The sequence below is a fragment of the Vulpes vulpes genome, chromosome X (assembly GCF_048418805.1).
Source record: "Vulpes vulpes isolate BD-2025 chromosome X, VulVul3, whole genome shotgun sequence".
NCBI lineage: Eukaryota > Metazoa > Chordata > Mammalia > Carnivora > Canidae > Vulpes > Vulpes vulpes.
In genome coordinates this window covers 24,488,314-24,510,697 of record NC_132796.1, presented here as the reverse complement: position 1 = coordinate 24,510,697, position 22,384 = coordinate 24,488,314, and the positions used below count along the sequence as shown (strand labels likewise).

At 36.7% G+C, this 22,384-nt stretch overlaps 1 protein-coding gene and 2 non-coding genes across 4 annotated transcripts in view; 2 read left to right on the top strand and 1 right to left on the bottom strand.

Moving 5' to 3' along the window:
• Window positions 1-22,384, bottom strand: part of IL1RAPL1 (interleukin 1 receptor accessory protein like 1) — a 1,371,532-nt gene that overhangs the window by 522,232 nt on the left and 826,916 nt on the right. The window lies entirely within an intron of this gene.
• LOC112919177 (small nucleolar RNA U2-19) lies at window positions 1,941-2,020 on the top strand. The gene has a single exon (XR_003234840.1). It is a non-coding gene; the product is annotated as a small nucleolar RNA U2-19 (small nucleolar RNA).
• Window positions 2,165-2,234, top strand: LOC112919175 (small nucleolar RNA U2-30). Its single transcript, XR_003234839.1, has one exon. It is a non-coding gene; the product is annotated as a small nucleolar RNA U2-30 (small nucleolar RNA).

Sequence of the window (22,384 nt, the reverse complement as noted above, 5' to 3'; positions counted from 1 at the left end):
ACTGCTCCACAGCACCCGCTCTTTAACACTGTTTATTTTTTGTATTTGAGACAAGGGCTGGGCATAAGGGTGGTAAGGGGACCATGGGGAGTTTGTGTTATTTTCACTATTCCATCTTCACAATACACTCAACTATAAATATTTGGAACAAAATGACTACATGTGTCTAATCTTTACTTAGATGGTAAAAGACAAGTCTTTGTGTAAATAAATGACTGATATAAGGTTCATTTCCATTTCTGAGGAACATACAGACAACATTTTTTGAGCATTACAACACTAAAGTGGAGTCTAGGGATGTGTTTGGGATTCTTTGATGAATAGTCTGATGGGGTCCAAGGAGGTTAGATTTAGAGAAACAAGAAAGTAACTCAACTGATATGTGAAGAAGAGAACAGTTTCTTTTTTCTTCATCTCTCCTCCCTGGCTTCCTTTGCTTTTTATTTTCAGAAGTGCTAGCATTGAAAATGCCTCCAGGGTGTAAAAGGAATAGAGGAAAAGGAGGGGATTGGGTAGAAATTCCAGATACCAGTGAACTTTGAGGCAAAGAGACAGAAAGAACAGATGGAAATACCAAGATACAGAAGGAGGAAGGAAGTTAACAAAGTTCTTCTCAAATGGTTATTTGTAAGCACTGCTTGTATTTTAAAATGAAAATGTTATATTGTCAAGATTCTATCGCTTTTTAAATTCATTCAGTGGCTGTTAATTCAGGGCCTGCTGTGTGGGAGGCTCTGAGGATCCTGTCCTCAGGTCCAGAGAGGCACACAGGCTCTAAGTCCTTGCTACTCGGTGTGTGCTCTGGGCCCTGCAGCACTCGCTCAGAATTTGCATTTTTACATGATCTCCTTTTAATTCCTATGCACGCCAAACATCTGAGAAACGCAACTTGAAATATATGACTATAAAAGTGTGTGAAACAGACGTGTCTTGACACTATGAGAACACATACTTATGTTGGGGACTAAAGAAGACTTCACCTTCAAGGTATACATTAGACCTGAGGAAAGCACTGGAGTCAATCAAGTGAATGTATATGGTGAGGGTGGACAGTGATCTGGGCAGAAGGAATACTCCTTGATATAATTAAAAAAAACAGTTTTGCTGGATGGTAAAGTATAATACGGCAAATGGATGGTGGCGGGGGGTGTGAGGTGAGTGAGGACTAATGGTTGATGGTTTGACAAACCAGCTAAGGATCTGGGACTTTATCCTTTGAGTAATGTGGAGTGAGCCACTGGTACTTTTGAAGCATCTGTTTTTCACCATGTGGAGAATGGTTTTGAGGCAGGTGAAGAGGCAGCAGAAAGATGCCCCAGTCTTAGCACATAGGAGCCTGTTTCTTCAGGCCTGGAGTTGTGTAAATTGTATCTTAGTTATTTCTTTGTTTCAGAAATGCAGAAGAAATCAGTATAGTCCTGAAAAAGTCTTAGATGTTTTTCACTCATTTTGTGTTCTAGAATGGAAATGCTTTCTTTTCAACAAAGCAAAAATCAGTAGTTTGTGAGGTCATTTTTCTAGCCTGCATGGACTAGAGGGAGGTCACTATTTGCTCTTTTATGATCAGCTTCAAGGCAGCAAGAGACAAAAGTCATAGCTATATAGAGGACAAAGCGGAACTTCTAAATGGATTTAGTTTAACTATTTAGATTTATTTTATTCATTTATGATTTTATTTATGATTTTATTTATTTATTTATTCATGAGAGCCACAGAAAGAGAGAGAGAGAGAGAGAGAGAGAGAGAGAGAGAGGCAGAGACATAGGCAGAGGGAGAAGCAGGCTTCCTGTGGGGAGCCTGATGTGGGACTCGATTCCAGGACCCCGGGATCACTGCCTGAGCCAAAGACAGATTCTCAACCACTGAGTCACAAGGCATCTCTAGTTTAACCTTTCAGATTTAAGATGCTTAATTCTCTGAGATCTGTTCTTACTGAAGTACATCAATGATGAAAATAGCCAAATCTGAGCATCAGAAGATCTGCCTGTCTACCTGCTGCATGATCTTCATAGTTCTGGGAAGCAAAAGTACTTTAAAACAATAAGGGCTTATATCTGGGATTATGAGTGCATGAGTATGCATGCATGTTTATAAAAGTGACAGTGGATAACTGAGGATGAGTGAGATGGGAGGTATGTGTGTGTATAACAGGCTAATCAGTTCTGAGCAGTGATGGAAAGGTCTCACCATGGACCTTTATAACTATGACAATTTCTACACTTGAACTGAACTCAGAATAAAATAAAATAAACTATTTAAGATCACTTTCAATACGATTTTCACAATATCTTATGCAATCCCTGCTGCAAACCTGTAAACTCAGCCTGAATTATCTGCAAACACTGACTCACCAGAGCATAAAGTTGTCAGAAACTCCAACAGCTATTTAAAGCCTGTGTGGAAGCAAGTGAGCATTACTATCAATATTCAGACACACCACAACCTTCCATAACTTGTACTTCAATCCAGATTTGAATCTCTAGGAAAGAACCTTATTTTTGTACTTTTGTCCTTTCTCTGTTACTTCTTTGTTGACCTGTTTGATCTCTTATCCCAGTTCATGCTTACCAACATATATATTAGACAAGAAAATTCAGGTTCTACTCAGGCTCCATGGAGCTCAAGCACCATAGGGAGCAAGTAAGTCAAGGCAGTGTTAGCAACTCTATGTTCCATACAAATGAGAAATATGGGTAAATATTTCTTATGTTTTAGCAATTCTGATTCTTCATATGAGGGCAATGATGTGGAAATTCTTTACTTATGTTGTTATAAAAGATATTTTTTAAGAGTAGTTTTAGGTTCACAGCAAAATTGAAGGGAAGGTACAGAGATTTCCCATACACCTTTCTGCCCCTCCACATGCACAGCTCCCCCATCACCACGATCCCCCAAGCAGAGCTGCTCATTTGTTACAGCTGATGAGTCTACACTGACACATCACAATCATCCAAAGTCCATAGTGTACCTTAGGTTTTACTCTTGGTGTTCTACATCCCATGGGTTTGTACAAATGTATGCCATAGTATCATATAGAGTATATTCACTGCCCTAAAACTCCTGTGCTGCATCTATTCATCTCTCATTCCCCCACCCATAATCCTGGCAACCATTGTTTTTTTTTTCTGTCTCCATAGTTTTGCCTTTTCCAAAATGTCATAGAGATGGAATCATACAGTATGTAGCCTTTTCAGACTGGCTTCTTTCATTTAATAATATGCATTTAAATTTCCTCCGTGTCTTTTTGTGGCTTGATAGCTCATTTCTTTTTAGAATTGAATAGTTTTCCATTGTCTGACTGTTCCACAGCTTATTTATCCATTCACCTCCAGAAGAATGTTCTGGTTGCTTCTGATTTGGGGCAATTACGAGTAAGGCCAGTATAAGATCCATGTACAAGTTTTTATGTGGACAAAAGTTTTCATCTCCTCTGTGTCAATACCAAGAAGCACAATTACTGGATCACATGATAGGAGTATGTTTAGTTTTGTAAGAAATCATCAATTGTCTTCCAAAGTGGCTGTACCATTTTGCATTCCCACCAGTAATCAATGAGAGTTCCAGTGCCTCCACACCCTCGCCAGCATCTAGTGTTACTATTCTCGACTTTGGCCATTCTGATAAATATGTAGTGGTATTTCACTGTTTGTTTTAATTTGCATTTCCCTAATGACCTTTGATGTGGTACATCTTTTTATATGCTTGTTATCTGTTTATCTTCTCTGGTGTGGTGTCTGTTAAAACCTTGAGTCCACTTTTTTATATAAATTTATTTTTTATTGGTGTTTAATTTGCCAACATATAGAATAACACCCAGTGCTCATCCCGTCAAGTGCCCCTCAGTGCCCGTCATCCAGTCACCCCCACCCCCCGCCCACATCCCCTTCCACCACCCCTAGTTCGTTTCCCAGAGTTAGGAGTCTCTCATGTTCTGTCTCCCTCTCTCATATTTCCCACTCATTTTTTCTCCTTTCCCCTTTATTCCCTTTCACTATTTCTTATATTCCCCAAATGAATGAGACCATATAATGTTTGTCCTTCTCCGACTGACTTATTTCACTCAGCATAATACCCTCCAGTTCCATCCACGTCGAAGTAAATGGTGGGTATTTGTCATTTCTAATGGCTGAGTGATATTCCATTGTATACATAGACCACATCTTCTTTATCCATTCATCTTTCGATGGACACCGAAGCTCCCTCCACAGTTTGGCTATTGTGGACATTGCTGCTAGAAACATCAGGGTGCAGGTGTCCCGGCGTTTCACTGCATCTGTATCTTTGGGGTAAATCCCCAACAGTGCAATTGCTGGGTGTAGGGCAGGTCTATTTTTAACTCTCTGAGGAACCTCCACACAGTTTTCCAGAGTGGCTGCACCAGTTCACATTCCCACCAACAGTGTAAGAGGGTTCCCCTTTCTCCACATCCTCTCCAACATTTATTCCTGCCTTGTTAATTTTCCCCATTCTCACTGGTGTGAGGTGGTATCTCATTGTGGTTTTGATTTGTATTTCCCTGATGGCAAGTGATGCAGAGCATTTTCTCATGTGCTTGTTGGCCATGTCCACTTTTAACCAGGTTATTTGTTTTCTTATTGTTGAGTTTTAGTAGTTCTTTGTATATTTTAGATAACAATTCTTTATTAGACATGTCTTTTGCAATTATTTTCCCCTAGTTTGTGACTTTTCTTCTTATTCTCTTGATATTATCTTTCTCAGAGGAGAAACTTTTAATTTTAATGATGTCTAGCTTATCAATTCTTTCTTTTCATGGTTCATGCCTTTGATGTTTTAGCTGAAAGGTCATCACCAAATCTAACGTCATCTGGATTTTCTCCAATGTTATCTTCTAGGAGTTGTAGAGTTTGCTTTTTACATATATGCTTGTGATACATTTTGAGTTCATTTCTGTGAAGTGTATAAGGTCTGTGTCTAGATTCATCTTTGCCTGTGGATGTCTACTTGTTCCAGTACCATTTGTTGAAAAGACCAACTTTACTCCATTGTATTGCTTTTGCTCCTTTGTCAAAGATCAGTTGACTCTGGGTCTATTTCTGGGATCTCTATTCCGTTCTATTCATCTATTTGTCTATTCTTTCACCAATACCACAGTCTTGATTACTGTAGTTTATGATGAATTTTAAAGTCCTGTAGTATCAGCCCATCAGTTTTGGTCTTCCTCTTTGATATTATGTTGGCTCTTTTAATCCTTTGTTTGTTTGTTTGTTTCCCCAAACCCAGTTGTCAAAGATGTCATCTTGTTCTCTTAGATCAAATATAAATTTTATTTTAGAAACTCAGAGAAGGGCAGCCCAGGTGGCGCAGCGGTTTAGCCCTGCAGCCCAGGGCGTGATCCTGGAGACCGGGGATTGAGTCCCATGTCAGGCTCCCTGCATGGAATGGAGCCTGCTTCTCCCTCTGCCTCTCTCTCTCTCTGTCTCTACGAATAAATAAATAAAATCTTAAAAAAAAAAAAAGAAAAAAAAAGAAACTCAGAGAAGTTTAAAGATATACACAAAGGATTTTCCCAATTTATGTTTCATAAAATTACATGTGAATTCAATTTTGAGTAAATTAATGCTCCTAGTTCTCTGTAGTTTTATTTAAGTTAAACTGCAAGAAGAGTATGGTGGAACAAGGAATATACTCACATATATAATCAATCCTACTGCTAGAGCACATGAAGTCATACTGAGATACTGAGTTTGGCTATTTTGAGAAAGAGAGCATGGTTTCATTGTCATCTCAGTCATTATCTTCAATAACCAGAGCTAACATATATAAAAATGGTGGCTGTGTAGGCCTTTTAAATCCCTTACCCATATTAATCGATTTAATCTTCAAAATGATCCTATGATGAAGATATGATTGCCTCACTTTTCAGACTAAGAAACAAAGTCAAAGAGTAGTTAAATAATTTCCCCAAGGTCACAGAGCAATAGCAGAGCTGTTACTGATCAGGCCTGAAAATGTGAGTGATTGATTCAGAGTGGAAAGATGTAAAAGATTTTTAAAATCAAGGAGGCCTGGGTTCAAAACTGGACTCTAAGGATTAAAGTACAGACTCTTGGGGCATAGTGATTAAATTCTGTTAACTTTAATTTAATTTGTTCATCCATAAAGTAGATATCCCCTCTAACTCCTGGGAAGATGAAAAGAGGTAAGGATGTGAATGTGCCTACCATTGGTCCAGAGGCACAGAATGAGCTCAAGAGAGGTTAACTGCTTTTATTTTTTAATATATATATATATATAATTATATATATATATAATGTATTGTTGATGTTCGATTTGTCAACATATAGTATAATACCCAGTGCTCATCCCGTCAAGTGCCCGTCACCCAGTCACCCCATCCCCCTGTCTACCTCTCCTTCCACTACCCATTGTTTGTTTCCCAGAGTTGGGAGTCTTTCATGTTGTCACCATTTCTAATATTTCCCACTCATTTTCTCTCCTTTCCCCTTTAATCCCTTTCACTATTTTTTATATTCCTGAATGAATGAAACCATATGTTTGTCCTTCTCCGATTGACTTACTTCACTCAGCATAATACCCTCCAGTTCTATCCACGTTGAAGCAAATGGTGAGTATTCATCATTTCTTTTTTTTTAATTTATTTATTCATGAGAGACACAGAGAAAGAGAGACAGAGACACAGGCAGAGGGAGAAGCAGGCTCCATGCAAGGAGCCGGATGCGGGACTCGATCCTAGGTCTCCAGGATCACACCCTGGGCCGAAGGTGGCGCTAAACCGCTGAGCCAGGGGATCTCTGGGTGGCGCAGCGGTTTGGCGCCTGCCTTCGGCCCAGGGCGCGATCCTGGAGACCCGGGATCGAATCCCACATCGGGCTCCTGGTGCATGGAGCCTGCTTCTCCCTCTGCCTGTGTCTCTGCCTCTCTCTCTCTCTCTCTGTGACTATCATAAGTAAATAAAAATTAAAAAAAAAAAAACAAATTCAAAAAAAAAAAAAAAACCGCTGAGCCACCCGGGCTGCCCCCGTATTCGTCGTTTCTAATGGCTGAGTAATATTCCATTGTATATATAGACCACATCTTCTTTATCCATTACATTTCCAATAAAATCTCTGCTGGTTAGCAATTAGCATTGCTATGTAAACTATGCTCTCTTGACAAACTTAGTTCAATTCCTTACACATCAGATAGGTAACAATATTTTCAGTAAAATTTTCAACCATGTATTACATATACTCTGGCTCATTAGACCTGAGTGTGCTGAATCAAAGGATGATCATTAGGAAAAACTATGGTGGTTGTGAACAGTAGAAATAAATGCATACATAGCTGGTTGTGGGAAGGAGAGGTGAATGCCTGTTGGATTGAGCAATTGTCCTTAACTCTGGAAGGCTAATTGTACTAGTGAGGATAACTGAGTATGGCTCAGGAATGCCCTTAAGAACTAAAGCAGCAGCCGTTTTCCACCTACTGCTCATACTTTAAAGCCTGCCTTAATCTCATTCATGGTGGAACGAAGCCTGGAAACCTGTGCCTGTAAAGATGACAGTAGTAAGTTGACCCTGGTCTCCACTCATATCCCCATTCCCACACAAATTACACAAAGCAGTGGGCCTCCTTCTGCCCTGACTGACTGAGGTTTTTTGTTTGTTTGTTTTATTCTCTGCATCCAGAACCTTCTCTGTTAACTGTCCTTTCTGTTGGCCAGTTCCGTATGCTGCTGCTATTGCCAGTGCACCACCACCAAACTTGGAGTTGATTATTTTCTGTATTTTTTCTTCTGTGTCCCACAACTTCTCTCAAAGTGGATTGTTTTTGGAAAGTGGAAGATCACTGTATGTCCCCTCTCCCTTTTCCAGCAGTTTTAAACCCTCACTCTCTGGGTTAAAGGAAGAGTTTGAAGTAATGAAAAGAGGTTGGGCCAGCTCCCGGGAGACATGGGCTGTAGGACTTACAGCCCCAGTTTTAGGTCTTACTAGCAGTGTGACAAAGTCACTTACCCTCTGAGGAGTTCAAATTCCTTGGCCATAAAATGGGAGAATAATTGTACCTGTGTCATTGGATGGTTGTGAGGCTTATTCAAATGAGGTGACAGGTATAAGGTGCTTAGAACAGGGCCTGGCACTCAGAAAGCTACTACTAGTATTGATTAGTACCATCCTTCTTCAAAATCTTCACATCCTGACTACATGCAACCCCTCTCATGCATACCTCATTCATCAGGTAGTTCTCACTGATTTTTTATTCCTGCACCCCTGACAATCTTGAACTTCACTCGGGACCTATGATCCTAGAAAACAGTAAAGTTTAAGCAACTTCCCCCTCCTTTTTTGTTCCAGGCAACAGTTTCCTGTAGAAATGCACCCTCCCCCTTATGACTTAGGTAAAACTCATGGATGCTCCTTTGTTCACCTACGACAAGGCCAGACACAGACCATCCAAATTCCTTTCTTCACTTCATAAATGATTAGCTAAATGGCTGTCCTCACTGATAAGCCAGAACAAAATGCTTGTTAGCCATAATTTGGTTAAGATTCTCTCCTTCCTTCAGGTCCCTAATTTTGCCCTACCCTCATCATGAGCCAGTATGCAGGCATTCCTTAATAGGCCTGCCACAGAAGAGGCTGGCCTCAGGGTCAAATCTTCTCTGATGTGCTGTCCCATCATGCCACTCCTGTTCAGACCACTTCCACACACTCTGTTCTTGCTAGCTTTGTTTTCTTCTTCCTGTAAAAGAAAAACTCCTTTTGCCTGAGGCTTGCAGATCTTATACTCAGAATGGTCTCCTTATTGCAACATTCCTCCTCCTCATGCAATAGTCTACCTCTTTGCAATAATCCATCTAAATAAAGTCCTCATCAAGTTTAGATTTAAAAATAATTTTTGACACCTCCATGTACAAATTCTTGCTCTCCTTGAAGGCGGACTTCAAATTCCATGAGTGCAGGAAACTTTCCATAACCATCCCAGAATTCCTACTCCCATTTATGATCCATCTCTTTGATACTGAACTTTTTATTTTGCATCCTGTTATGTGGATAACACAGAACAGTTTATCTCTTCTGCTCCATGGTAACTTCCCCAGGAGATCTCTGCTTAATTCATTCTTCGATGTATCACGGTGCCTAGCATATTACACAAATAAGAACTTGTTTTTTATAAAGTGAATGAAGAATGGACTTGGGACATCTACAGAACCTATCAAGTGGCAGTAGATGGTAAAATTCAGTCAATACACAGGGGACTTTAAGCTATTATGTCATCTATGATACAGTTGAAATCAGGTAAAATATACAAAGTGTTAGGAATGATGCACACAGTAGGCATTCAAAGATGCTAATTCTCATCATCATCATCATGAGAAATCTCTTTTCTTTTCATCTACATTACAGAGATGTTCTCTCAATAGAGAGCACCGACTTACATGATTATCATGGCTGAAATTGACCAGGGAATATTAATTGCTTTGTTCTCTCTTATATAATTTTTCTGAGTATAAGATCTGTAAATCTCAGTAAAATTTAATTTTACTCTGATTTGTAACACAGTAATGAAAACTGACTGTGGCAATTCTGGTGTCAAACCACTTCTCAATACAAGGATATCCATGTAGTTAACTTATTGCTGCTTTTTTCATTTTGTTGTTCTTTTATTTGCCAGAGGGAGGAAACAAGCTTTTCTTGAGAGTCTATTACATGCTATGTCCTGCACTGGGTGCCTAAATATAATTCAACTCTGATCACAATTTTATGTGGACCAAAGAAAGTAACTCTGAAAGTTAACTTGCCCATGATACCATTTTAGGGGAAAAAACTCCTGGCTTAGATTAGTACCTGCACATTTTAATAAGCATTTCATGAAAGAATGGATAATGGTTTATTGGCTTTTGGAGATTCTGCTCTTTCAAGAATAACTGGCTGCTCTCCTCCACACTACAAAGAGATATACCATTCAGAAAACCTGCTAAAATCAGAATAATGTTAACTTTGAAACATTTTATTGTATTACAAATTTTTAGGCTTGGAAGGAGACACAGAGTTCCCTGGGATACAAGTCAGGATTAGGACATTTGCCTAACCCAGGTTCAAAGCAGGACTGTTACTCAAAGTCACCTCACTGTAATTCAAACTCTTTCTACTATATGGCACTGCTTCACATAATTTATAAAATTATTTCCTTATTATTTTCTGGACATTTGAGGTGTTTCTAGTATTGTACCATTACAGATAATACTGCAAAGAGACAGCTTAATAACAATTACTTCCCTCCCTCTCTCCCTTTATCTCTCTCTCTCTCTTCCTCTCTCTAAGATTAATGCTTAGGAAATACTCTCTCCTCAAGGAGACCAGGGATAATTTTTCCTTTTCACGTTGTTTCCTCCCTTTCTGCCTCCTTTCTCATATTTATTTACTTATTTTTCTATAATTCTCTTCTCTTTTGGGGGTGTGTCTTCTGTTAGTTTTGATTTTCCAAGCTGTCTTGGTATTCTATTTATTTTTCACATTGTATTACTTTTGAAGATTCCAATTTTAAAATATTCTGCTATGTGTTTTATAAATGAATTGCCACATCTTGATGTTTATAGTGGCATTATCAATAATTGCTAAATTATAGAAAGATCTGAATATCCATCAATTTATGAATGAAGAAGTAATGATATATATATATGATATAGGTATATATATATAGGATATATATATGATATAGGTATATATATATATAGGATATATATATACCTATATACTACTCAGCCATGAAAAATAACGAAGTTTTTTCCACTGCAAAAACATGGATGTAGCTAGAGAGTATTAAGCTAAGTGAAATAAGTCAGAGAAAGACAAACATCATATGATTTCACTCATATGAGGAATTTAAGAAATAAGCAAATAAAAGCAAAGGGAATAATAAGGGGGGGTCAAAGCAAGAAAAAGACTCTTTTAAAAATATTTTATTTATTTGAGAGAGGGTAGATAGGGAGAGAGACAGAGAGAGAGAGAGAGAGAGAGAGAGAGAGAGAGAGAGCAGGAGCCAGGGAAGAAACAGAAGGAGCAGATTCCCTGCTGAGCAGGGAGCCAGATGAGGGGCTCTATCCCACAACCCTGGGATCACAACCTGAGTCAAAGGCAGATGCTTAACTGACTGAGCCATCCAGGTCCATCAGACTCTTAATTATAGAGAATGAACTGATTATCAGAGGGGAGATGGGAGGAGGATGGGTTAAATAGGTGATAGGAATTAAGAAGGGCACTTGTGATGACTACAGGGTGTTGTATGAAATGGTTGAATTATTATATTGTACATCTGAAACTAATATAATACTGTATGTTAACTACCTGGAATTCAAATAAAAACTTTTAAAATTTTTTGAAAATTCATCCCTGTTATTTCATTTATCTGACATTTATTCATTACTTTTATGCACAATATCCTGTTATATGACTATCTCACAGTTTACTGATATATACTTGGGGTTTTCATTTTTTGTTAATGTAAGTAATAATGCCATTAGCCATCTTGTAAGCATACACACACATACATTTTTCATTGTGCATAAGAGTAGGTATCTATGTAGGACTTTTACCTAGGAGTGGATTTGCTTATTCAAAACATGTATATTTTTAAACTTACTAGACACTTTTTGGCTGCTTTGGGTAATGGGCCTACCCCCAACTAAACGAAATGAGAGGAGGAGGGGAGTTGTACTCCAAAGGAAAGTTTAGTGATGGAAGTAAACAAATATTCAAGGGATATAAACAGGAGATGTCCACTACTTCCAAACAGTATGGTTTCTTAAAAATTGTAAAATGTGGTTTGATACTCATAAAATTCTGTTGTGGGTAGTATAACAATTTTCTGTATTTCAATACTGCTAAATAAAAATGTGAAAATATTTGTTTTCATAGAAACTACCATATTTTAGGATTCCTTATACTGAACTCTCACTCATACTCAAACTATAGCTTCAACACTCACCCTCTGCCAGATTATTTGTGGGTACGGGGAAAAAGTTGTGTCCAGTGGTGGTCCATAAGAGACCTAGTAATTCCAAAATAAATTAGACCTGCTTGGCTCGTTCTAGAATATTCATTATTTAGATAAAAAATTAAGATGTAAGATATGATACATATTTTTGGATTTGTTACATTTAAAGAAAAAATACACACTATATGGATTTTTTCTAGAAGAATTAATTAAATTATATGATATTCACTTTCATCTGGTAAATACTTATTTTTCCTTCTGGCCAAAACATTTTTCTGTAATTCTTAAAAGGAAGACCGAAAATAAAATAACACCATATTTCCAACAGAAATTTTGAAATGAGTTGGACCGTCTGAAAAGCCATTTAATTTCTGGGGCTAGATCATAGAATGAAGTAATGGTAAGAAAATGGATTGTAAAAATGTTACATAAGGAAAAATATTTCCTGATAAAATGCAGGAGTCAGCAAGATCAGAGAAGAAGTGAAGAAAAGAAAACTGACTTGAAAAAAGCAAAAAGAATGACATGATCACTACCAGGTGATGGTTTTAGTAGCATTTTCATACTTGGTGTAACATTTTTAACAGAGTTAATGTAGCAATATATTTAAACTACTTTCCAATCAACCAGAGGTTGAAAATATGCTCTCAAAAAGTACATATTCCTCCTCTTTTTATGGATGAGGAAGCTGAGCGAAGAAAGGTCAATTGGTTTTATCAGAAAGCATCATGGTGACAAATTTAAGGATAAAACTTAATTTCCTGAACTTCAGTTTATGATTTACTCTACTGGATAATTAATAATAAGGCATCATATTTTTCATATTAGCTCTGCTGATCACTATGAAAGATTTATCATTTAAGTTCAACTGAAACACATTCTACTATGAGACCTTTAATTCTTCTGCCACTGATGTAATTAAATGGTGCATTTGTAGCTTAGCCTGTGGGTTCAGTGATTACTTTTTTTTCTTTAAAAAATGGTACCTTTTATCTTCCCCTTTTAAAAAACTATTTTTATTGACATTTTTCATACAGTCAAGTGTGCTTTACACAGACTGTAACCTAGTAGAATTAATGAAATTGATAACAAGAATTGATAAATTCCAGACTTTGCTTTGTGTGTTTGTAATGTGCTAGAACTAATGCCCACAACAACCATCGCATATATTATTTTTTATAAAATGGAGCATGTTACAGATAGTCTGAACTGTTTTTATGAATAAACATCTGTCATATTTTACAACTCCAAAATCATTTTGATTAATTCAAACTTTTGAATTGAAAGAGATCAAAGCTGAGCAATATAGTGAAACTGAGTTTAATCATTTTGGCTGTCCAATCTTGATTTGGAATTCAGTCCTTAGAGCAAAAGACCTCTCTTATGAGTACTTTCTAATGATAATTCTCCTGACACCAATTACCTTAATTTATTGTTTAATCTCTCAATATATTGAATGAATTGCCAAAATTTATTAATCAAGCTAACATTTAATGTCAAGGCATGGTAACTTTGATTAAAAAGCATGATGTTTTTACTCTTAGGCAGAAAGTGTTGTAGAATATTTCAGAATATATCAGTAGCAAAGTTGGGATGTGCCATTTTTGGCCATGGGGAAAACAAGGCATTATTTCTCTGGATGATTTTCAGCAATAGCAGCAACAATAAACACTAGTAATGAGAATAGTTAATACTTACTATTTACTATGTGCCAAGATCTGTTCTAATTTCTTATTTATAATCAGTCACTTAATCTACATAGCCTTAATTTACTCAACCTTTAAAACTTTTCAAGTGCTTTCAATGTACTGGGTATTCTTCTAGTTTTTATAAATTACACTTGAAAATAACCAATTTTTCCTCTTTCCCACTGACTAGCCTCCAGCCAGGGCCTCAAATGATCCTGAGTCAAGATGGCATTAAAACCAAAACCAAAAAAACAAACTTATACTACACCCCTAATGTCAAGTACTAGAATCCATAGATATGGGCTGTAAAATAGCTATGCCTAAAATTATGAGTGATATTTTAAAAATCTGGAAGAATGATGCCTTTATTGGTGTTGTGTGAGAGCATACATGTTAAGAAGAGTGCTTGGTCAGTAGTACTCCCTGACCCAGAACTATTATGTTTTTGATTTGATTGAATTTTATGACCTACTTTTTGATATTACATTGTTACCTGACATGGTTTATCAGCAAGAGCTCACCTTCCATTTCTTGCTGCTTTTGACAGCATTGGATTTGAAATGTACTAGAACGTTTTCATTATGATAACCCTACCAGTGAAATCCTTTGGATTGCCTGCCTCTGATAAATGGTACAGTCTTCTTGTCACCAGTCATTTCTCTTGCCTAACCCTGCTGTGAGAGCTGTACTGCTTCTAGCCTTGCAGACTGCCAACCAAACTCATACCTACTTCAATGTTAGAAAAACAGCAACTTTTTCCTTGACTGTTAATCATATGGCAGGCATTATTCAAAATGATCTATAATCATTATTATCAACATTTTACCAAGGATGAAATTCAAAGTACATTTTGGGCATCAATTTATAATTTTAAATACAGATGATCATCGTTTCTAATGAAGTTCCATTCATTTGCACTCTCCTGCTTCTGATTCTCTTACACTTATTCCAACAAACAATTGTGAGGTTGGAAGAACCTACCAATAAATATTCTTTGGTAAAATGATTGGTTAATTAGAGAAACAAGCAAATGTCTGGAGCTATGCTGCCTGATACAGTGGATATTAGCAACATGTGCCTAATGAGTACTTGAAATGTGACCAGACTGGATTTAAATGTGATGTAAGTATAAAAGACATACCAGATTTCAAAGACTTGGTATGACGAAATAATGCAAAATATGTCATTTGGAATTTTTATACTGATTATATATTGAAGTTGTAATATTTGGTTAAATAAAATATATTACTAAATTAATTTTGCCTATTCTCACTTTTTAAAATGTGGACACTACAAAATTGTTAATTTTATATGAGACTCGCCTTATATTTCTATCGGACAGCACTGTTCTAGAAAGTGAGTGTGATCTCAGTCCTGAAAAGTATAAGGAGAAGGCACAGGACCCAGGGCTTTGGCTGCAGTTCCATTGGTGGCTATGCCACACCTGACCTAAAAGACCTTGTCCAAATCACCTGACTTCTGTAAGTGTTGGCTTAATGTTGGGAATGTGAATACCCACTCACAGTGCTATGGACAGGAGTACATTAAGCTCAGACATGTGAAAGCAAGCTATAAAGAAATGTGCAAATGGAAATGTCCACTGTTATGGTTTGGTCTGACCTGTGACTCTTTATCTTGGCTTGTTTTAATTAATGGAATGTTAATATGTATAATTTTAACCCAGTTTTTCAAATGACATTATTATCAATACAAATCATTGAGTGATACTAAGTAATGGTTTATCGGTGTGGAGAAATCTCAGAAAATATTATTTCTTTTTTTAATAATAAATTTATTTTTTATTGGTGTTCAATTTGCCAAAATATAGAATAACACCCAATGCTCATCCCATCAAGTGCCCCCCTCAGTGCCCGTCACCCATTCACCCCCACCCCCCGCCCACCTCCCCTTCCACCACCCCTAGTTTGTTTCCCTGAGTTAGGAGTCTCTCATGTTCTGTCTCCCTTTCTGATATTTCTCACTCATCTTTTCTCCTATACAATCTATTAACAAGTGTAATCCAGTGTCTGTAAGGGGTGTAAATAATGAATATATTAATGTACTGCATATTTGCTTTTGATCTGATTATACACACACACACACACATACACACACATATATATAACTTAGACTTATTAATGTCACTTCTTTTTTATAAACCTGGTTCCTTCTTTGTGGATCACATTTAAGATGCCCATTTGAGTATGAGTCCACTTATATGAAGTACTTAGAATTAGCAAATTCATAAAGACAGAGAGGAAGTAGAAGAGCTGGAGGAAGGGAACAGAGGGTTGTTGTTAGTGGCTATGGAGTTTCAGCCTGGGATAATGAAAAGGTTCTGGAAGTGGATAGTGGTGGTGATTGTACACCACTGTAAATGTACTAAATGCCAACCAAATTGTACACTTAAAATGGTTACTAAATCTTATGTATAGTTTATCACAAAATGCTCATTTTACATAAGTGGTTATTCTTAATAGTTCAGAGTACATTTTAAAGGTTTTTTTTTATCTTAGCAAAGAATTTTGTTTAAAGAGCATCATTTTCCTACTTCATGTTGGCTCTCCGCTTGACAGGCATTGATTTTTCCATAAGACTTATGAAACACAAGCCATTATGTTGGCATTTTATATCAACCGCTTTTAGTTTTGACATCACCAAAATGGACTGAGAACTCAGTATCGCACCTATTTCTATACAGAAGCTCTGGTGTGGACAGTTTTGTAGGACAAGCTGACAACCCGATTGCTCAGCATTCTCCATTGTCCCAGGCTCATCAAATCAGAGATTGCAAAAGAACTCTAGGATGATGCAGATAGATGACAACTTATCTAAAACTAAAACCTTAAAGCATAAAATATCATAGGATCTAGAATCTTGAGGAAGGATTCCAACATATTTGAAGGCAGTTAAGTCTCTGAGCACTATGAATAAAGATGGCTATAACCTCAATGCTAAATTGCAGTTAGTACCTTACCCCATGAACACCCTTTAAAATATGACTCAGGTGGGGCACTTGATGGGATGAGCACTGGGTGTTATACTATATGTTGGCAAATCGAACTCCAATAAAAATAATTTAAAAATTTTAAAAATTCTTAGAAAGTTTACTAGATAAACTACAATATAAACAAACAAACAAACAAATAAATAGACTAAACTTAGTATGTAATGTCCATACTAAAACTTAGGTGATATTCAGTGAGATACATTTCATAATGGCTCAGTAAATTAATTAGATGCTTTAGTGTGATGATATCTATGTAGGTGTGGAGCAAGAAATTTATTGGTATAAATAAAATCAAGTTGATTTGTCTAAGCAGTAGGTTCCTACTAGACTTAATGATATTATATCATCCTAATATTAGTTTAAATAAATTCCTATTATCTTATTTTTTTAAATGAACAGTAATACATAGTATCTACAATTGAATTATTGCAAAGCAGTATGATCATGCTGCTACTTCACTATGGGTGTTTTTGTTAATAAACTGAACTCTGTCAGCGTAATGTGTACAGAACTTAGGAAAAAATTAAAACTATAGGCCAATTTCCTATCATACTTACATTGTGTATTATTCTTAATGAAGTCCCAAGTTTATATTTCTTCTTTCCTAGACACCAAATTAAGGACAGTAACCACACTGTGGAGACTGTGGAAGAAACCACACTAATGATTAGAGACGGGGAGAATAGGAAAGGTTCAAGGGACTGAGAATATTAATATTACTTGGATTAGAAAACTAAGATATAATCAGATGTTGAGAATTAGGAAAATTCAGAATAATGGATGAGCAACTAGAAGTTACTGCTCTAAAAATACATTAAGAAAAAGTTTCATGATTTAGGTAGTTTTTTAAATTGTTTACTGTGTACATGGCAGAATGTTTACTTTCTCAGCATCTCATCTTCTTTTCTGGTCAAGTGAGAATATTACATTTATAGCTCTCTGAGTTTAGCATTTGACAATGGTTCCTGGAAAACTCATTGCTCCATACAGGGAGAGATTGTTGGTGCTATCTTCTTTGAAGGCTTTTCAACTCTCAACTCTAGGGAACAAACTGAGAGTTGCCAGAGGGGAGGTGGGTGGGGGAATGGGGTAACTGGGTGATGGGCATTTGGGAGGGCACTTGTGATGGGCACTGAGTGTCATAGGCAAGTGATGAATCGCTAAATTCTATCCCTGAAACTAATAATAGTATATGTTAACTGACATGAATTTAAACAAAATCTTTAAAAAAATAAAAGCTTAATTTAAATAAAGGAATTATTTTAAAAAATTATGGATTCCCCCTTCTGAGGTATGTCTTGGCATACACAAGCTGGAGGAAGGTCACTGAGACTCCAGTGATTTTTCATTATGCTAATTATTTTAGAACTCATATCTTTCAAAGATATTTTATGGTTTAAAAAACAGGAAGCAGTTGAGAAAATCAAAATATTACGATTTGATATGACAATCTAATGATTACATAATAAGACTTTGAATGATGAATATTTATTTTCAAAGGTTTTAACTGTTTGGAAGAGCTTTTATTATTTTTGCACTATGAACAGGTCCACTAGGTATACAGTATTTCAGGGTTTTTTAAATTTTTTTTTTATTTTATTTATTTATGATAGTCATACAGAGAGAGAGAGAGAGAGAGGCAGAGACACAGGCAGAGGGAGAAGCAGGCTCCATGCACCGGGAGCCTGATGTGGGATTCGATCCCGGGTCTCCAGGATCGCGCCCTGGGCCAAAGGCAGGCGCCAAACCGCTGCGCCACCCAGGGATCCCTCAGGGTTTTAACTTGTCTTTCCTGTAATTTTGAAGTCTCTTTCTTGATAAAATCAAGAGGTAACTCTTGCGAAGTAACTTGCAGTTGATGCAGTCATTGTATAATACATATTTAGAAGAATTTTTAAAAACTACCTATGAAAAAACTGCATGGAAATAGAGTTGGTTTTATTCATGTCAAGATATATGGCTTTTGCATAAGAGGAATGAATGTTTTCATTTCTTAAAATGCTTGACCAAAGCTTTTAGTCATTATGTTAGCATCTGTTGTTCCATCTGGAAGACCTAAAAAATCCGATGAATTATAAATGGACAGTTCAACATGAATATGCAAATTAAAGACATTTTATGAATTCTATGTAAGATATAAAGCAATAGCTTACTCTGTGCCTTAACTAGAAGATCTTACTATATATTTCTTAATCATCTGTTGGGTTTAGCATAGGGTTCTACTCCAATATATCAACCAGGACTTCTTGGAATATAAACAGCATCAAAGATTCATTATGAATATCATAGACTTTGTTTCAAATGATACAGTACAGTGTGTTTTATCAGGGAAGTAAAAAAATACAAATTAACACTTAAGAGGTATTATTTTAAATATAGAAGTACTATCTGTAGTCACTGCTATGTTGTAGTATCAGCAGAAAATTTTGGAACTTTTAATGAGCACTTACTGTTAATATTCCATTAGATGATTATGTTGTTTCCACACTGCCATCTTTTGAAGGACACGTTTGCTTTATTCCTTAAATCTTGACACATACTCTAAACATGAATATAAATGCAGCTATCTCTAATTCTTGTGGTTTCTAATATTTATTTAAAATGTTTGGTTTTCAATATCTCACTTATGATCAAAAGCACATGCTGAGCTTTTTTTAAGATTGAGGTTTGCTCTGTCAAATTAAGGATGAAAGAATGACACTGAAACATATGTCCTTTTTTTAAAAAAAGTAAAAATGCATTTTAAACTTTTTAGGGAATTCGTGGCTTCTGAATGTCACGAACATGTCATGTTTCTTCTATGCATCAACTTTTGAGTCTCTGATTAAAAATATAACCTGCAAAAAGAATGTGTCTACTTAGATATTGTTGCTATGGTGCTATTTAGCTAGTTAATGATATAACCCTTTCAGAATAATGAAAACAACAGCACTTGTCAACACCAAACATGAAGGAAGGGAGTGAAGTAGCAGAGATGTGAAAACTATCTATTAATGTGAAAGCAATATGTTATGGGGGCAGCAAAGAGGTAGTAAGCTATTTACTATTTACTGGTTGGCTATGCCTTTGCTAAAATTAGATTAAAGCAAAAAAGCTTAGTAAAAACATAATGAAATAGTTTTTATGATGTTTTCCATTTGGGGTATATAATTATATCCTTTTATATTAATCTAATTTCTCTATGAGTTAAATAAGCTCATTAGTGTTGATCTGCCTTTCCATGAACTTTTTTTGTTCAACAAAATCATTTGATAAACTTTTTGTAAGAAATAGAATCATGCTCAGAACAACACTTGTATACTTATGCAAGCTACTTATGACGTATAAATGAGCATGTTCTGTAGTTGTAAGATCTGCATTTATTATTTTAAATGAAGTTAAGAAGTTATAGATACTTCTATATGGTTGCTATTCAAAGTAGAGATTTCAAATAACAGAGTAAAAAGGTTCGTTACCCCAAATACTTGAAGTAGCACTGTTTTTGATGGCAGAGGAGATGCTGAAACAAAGACAGTGAGATTGATGAAGAGGTAACAGATTTGAGATATACATAGGTGCCATGACAAAATAATGAGGTGATTAGTTACATGTCAGTGGTCTCGGAGTGGAGGCCCAGTTTTTGTTTGGGGCATCTGAATTTTCAAGGATGAGCCCGTTTGAAGAGTGTATTAGTTGTTTTTTGTTTGTTTGTCTTAGTCCAAGTGACTAATGACTTAAGTAACAAAGACACATACTATATTTTTTTAACAAGAATTCCAGAAGTAGATAAGGCCCAGGTTGGGTAATTCAGCAGGAGCAATGACATTATCAAGGACATTTTTTATTTTGGTCTTTATGCTGTTTTGAGCAAATGACTTGACCTCTTAGGCTGGCTTTCCAAATGGCATCACGTGAAGACCCCCGTGTTTACAAAGAGAAAAAGAATTGGTCCATATTGTATTCCCTAAAAAAAAGAGCACAGAAAGCTTCCCCAGAAGCTCCCAGAACAGACTTCCAACCACCATCCCACTGTTTAAAATTGCCTATGAATAAACCAATCACTAGAAAGAAGGCCAAGATCACCATCAGGATGACTGGCTTTGACCATTCAAAATTCCAACCCGTGATGTAAAAGGCCCTCAGCCTCCCTTTGAAGCACATGAGGACCTGGAGTAGGGTAAACAGTATCAGGATAGCAAGAATGGCTAAGAAGTGGCACTTGGGGAATGGATTTTGGGTAGGCTACTAGATTGTGTGCCCAGGAAGTGGCAGTTAAGGTTTGGTAATGTTGGCCTTGTCTATTGGGGGATTTTAAGAGATAATTGGAAATATGGGCCTGGAAGATGTTAAGAATTTGAGATTATATACCACATCTTCTTTATCCATTCGTCTGTCGATGGAATATCAAGGCTCCTTCCACAGTTTGGCTATTGTGGATATTGCTGCTATAAACATTGGGGTGCAGGTGTCCTGGCATTTCACTGCATCTGTACCTCTGGGGTAAATACCCAGTAGTGCAATTGCTGGGATAGAATTGGTAGATGTTTAGCTGAGTGAAGTATGTCAATTGGAGAAGGACAATCATTATATGGTTTCACTCATATGGGGAATATAAGAAATAGTGAAAGGGATTATAGGGGAAAAGAGGGAAAATGAGTGGGAACAATTAGAGAGGGTGACAAAACATGAGAGACTCCTAACTCTGGGAAACGAACAAGGGGTTGTGGAAGGAGAGGCGGGTAGGGAGATAGGGTAACTGGGTGACAGGCACTGAGGAGGACATTTGACAGTGTGGGCACTGGGTGTTATACTATATGTTGGCAAATTGAGCTTCAATAAAAAATTTTAAAAAAAGAATTTGAGATTAATCTGCCCAGAGATGACACTTGAACCTATAACAGTGAATGAGATTATTCAGGAACAAGGTATAGAGTAGAATGTGAGGTGTACAAAAGGCTAAATGTGGGCAGCCCGGGTGGCTCAGTGGTGTAGCGTCGCCTTCAGCCCAGGTTGTGATCCTGGAGACCTGGGATGGAGTCCCATGTCCGGCTCCCTGCATGGAGCCTGTTTCTCCCTCTGCCTGTGTCTCTGCCTCTCTCTTTCTCTGTGTCTCTCATGAATAAATAAATAAGATCTTTAAAAAATATATCACAAAAGGCCAAATGCTACAAGGGTAACAAAGATGTTAAGAAAATGTGATTTTCCAGAGAGATAAAATAAAAGCCAGAGAGACCATTTTTACATGTGAAATACAGTTAAATTCCAAAATACAAATTTGTTTGGCAAAATTTTCCTGCCTCAGAAGTCCAACTTGGACCCTACATTTCTAATTCATAAGAATCCTAACATTCACATGTTTTTTGTTTGTTTACTTTAGAAACCTCTATAATGACGTTCTTATTCAAATAATTTCTGGTCATTGATAAAGTCAAATTTAAACTGAGAATTTGGTTTTGATTTTTGCTACTTTTTTTTCTGGTATATGACCAGAATCCTAGAGGATAATGACAGAGTATTTCACTCTAGTAGTGGTTAAGTCTCCCACTTCACTGCAGCTATTGGAGTCATAGTTATCATTATAGGTGAAGCTCTGTGATATCAACACATCAAGTGTACCTTTAATTGGAAGCTCAGATATGTTTTCAAATATATGTTTCTGTACTTTGCCATATAGTTCTCTAGTTGGGTGGGCATGGCAGAGTAGACTCTTCTTTCCTTAGTGTAATATAGAGCTCTTGCTGGGCAGCAG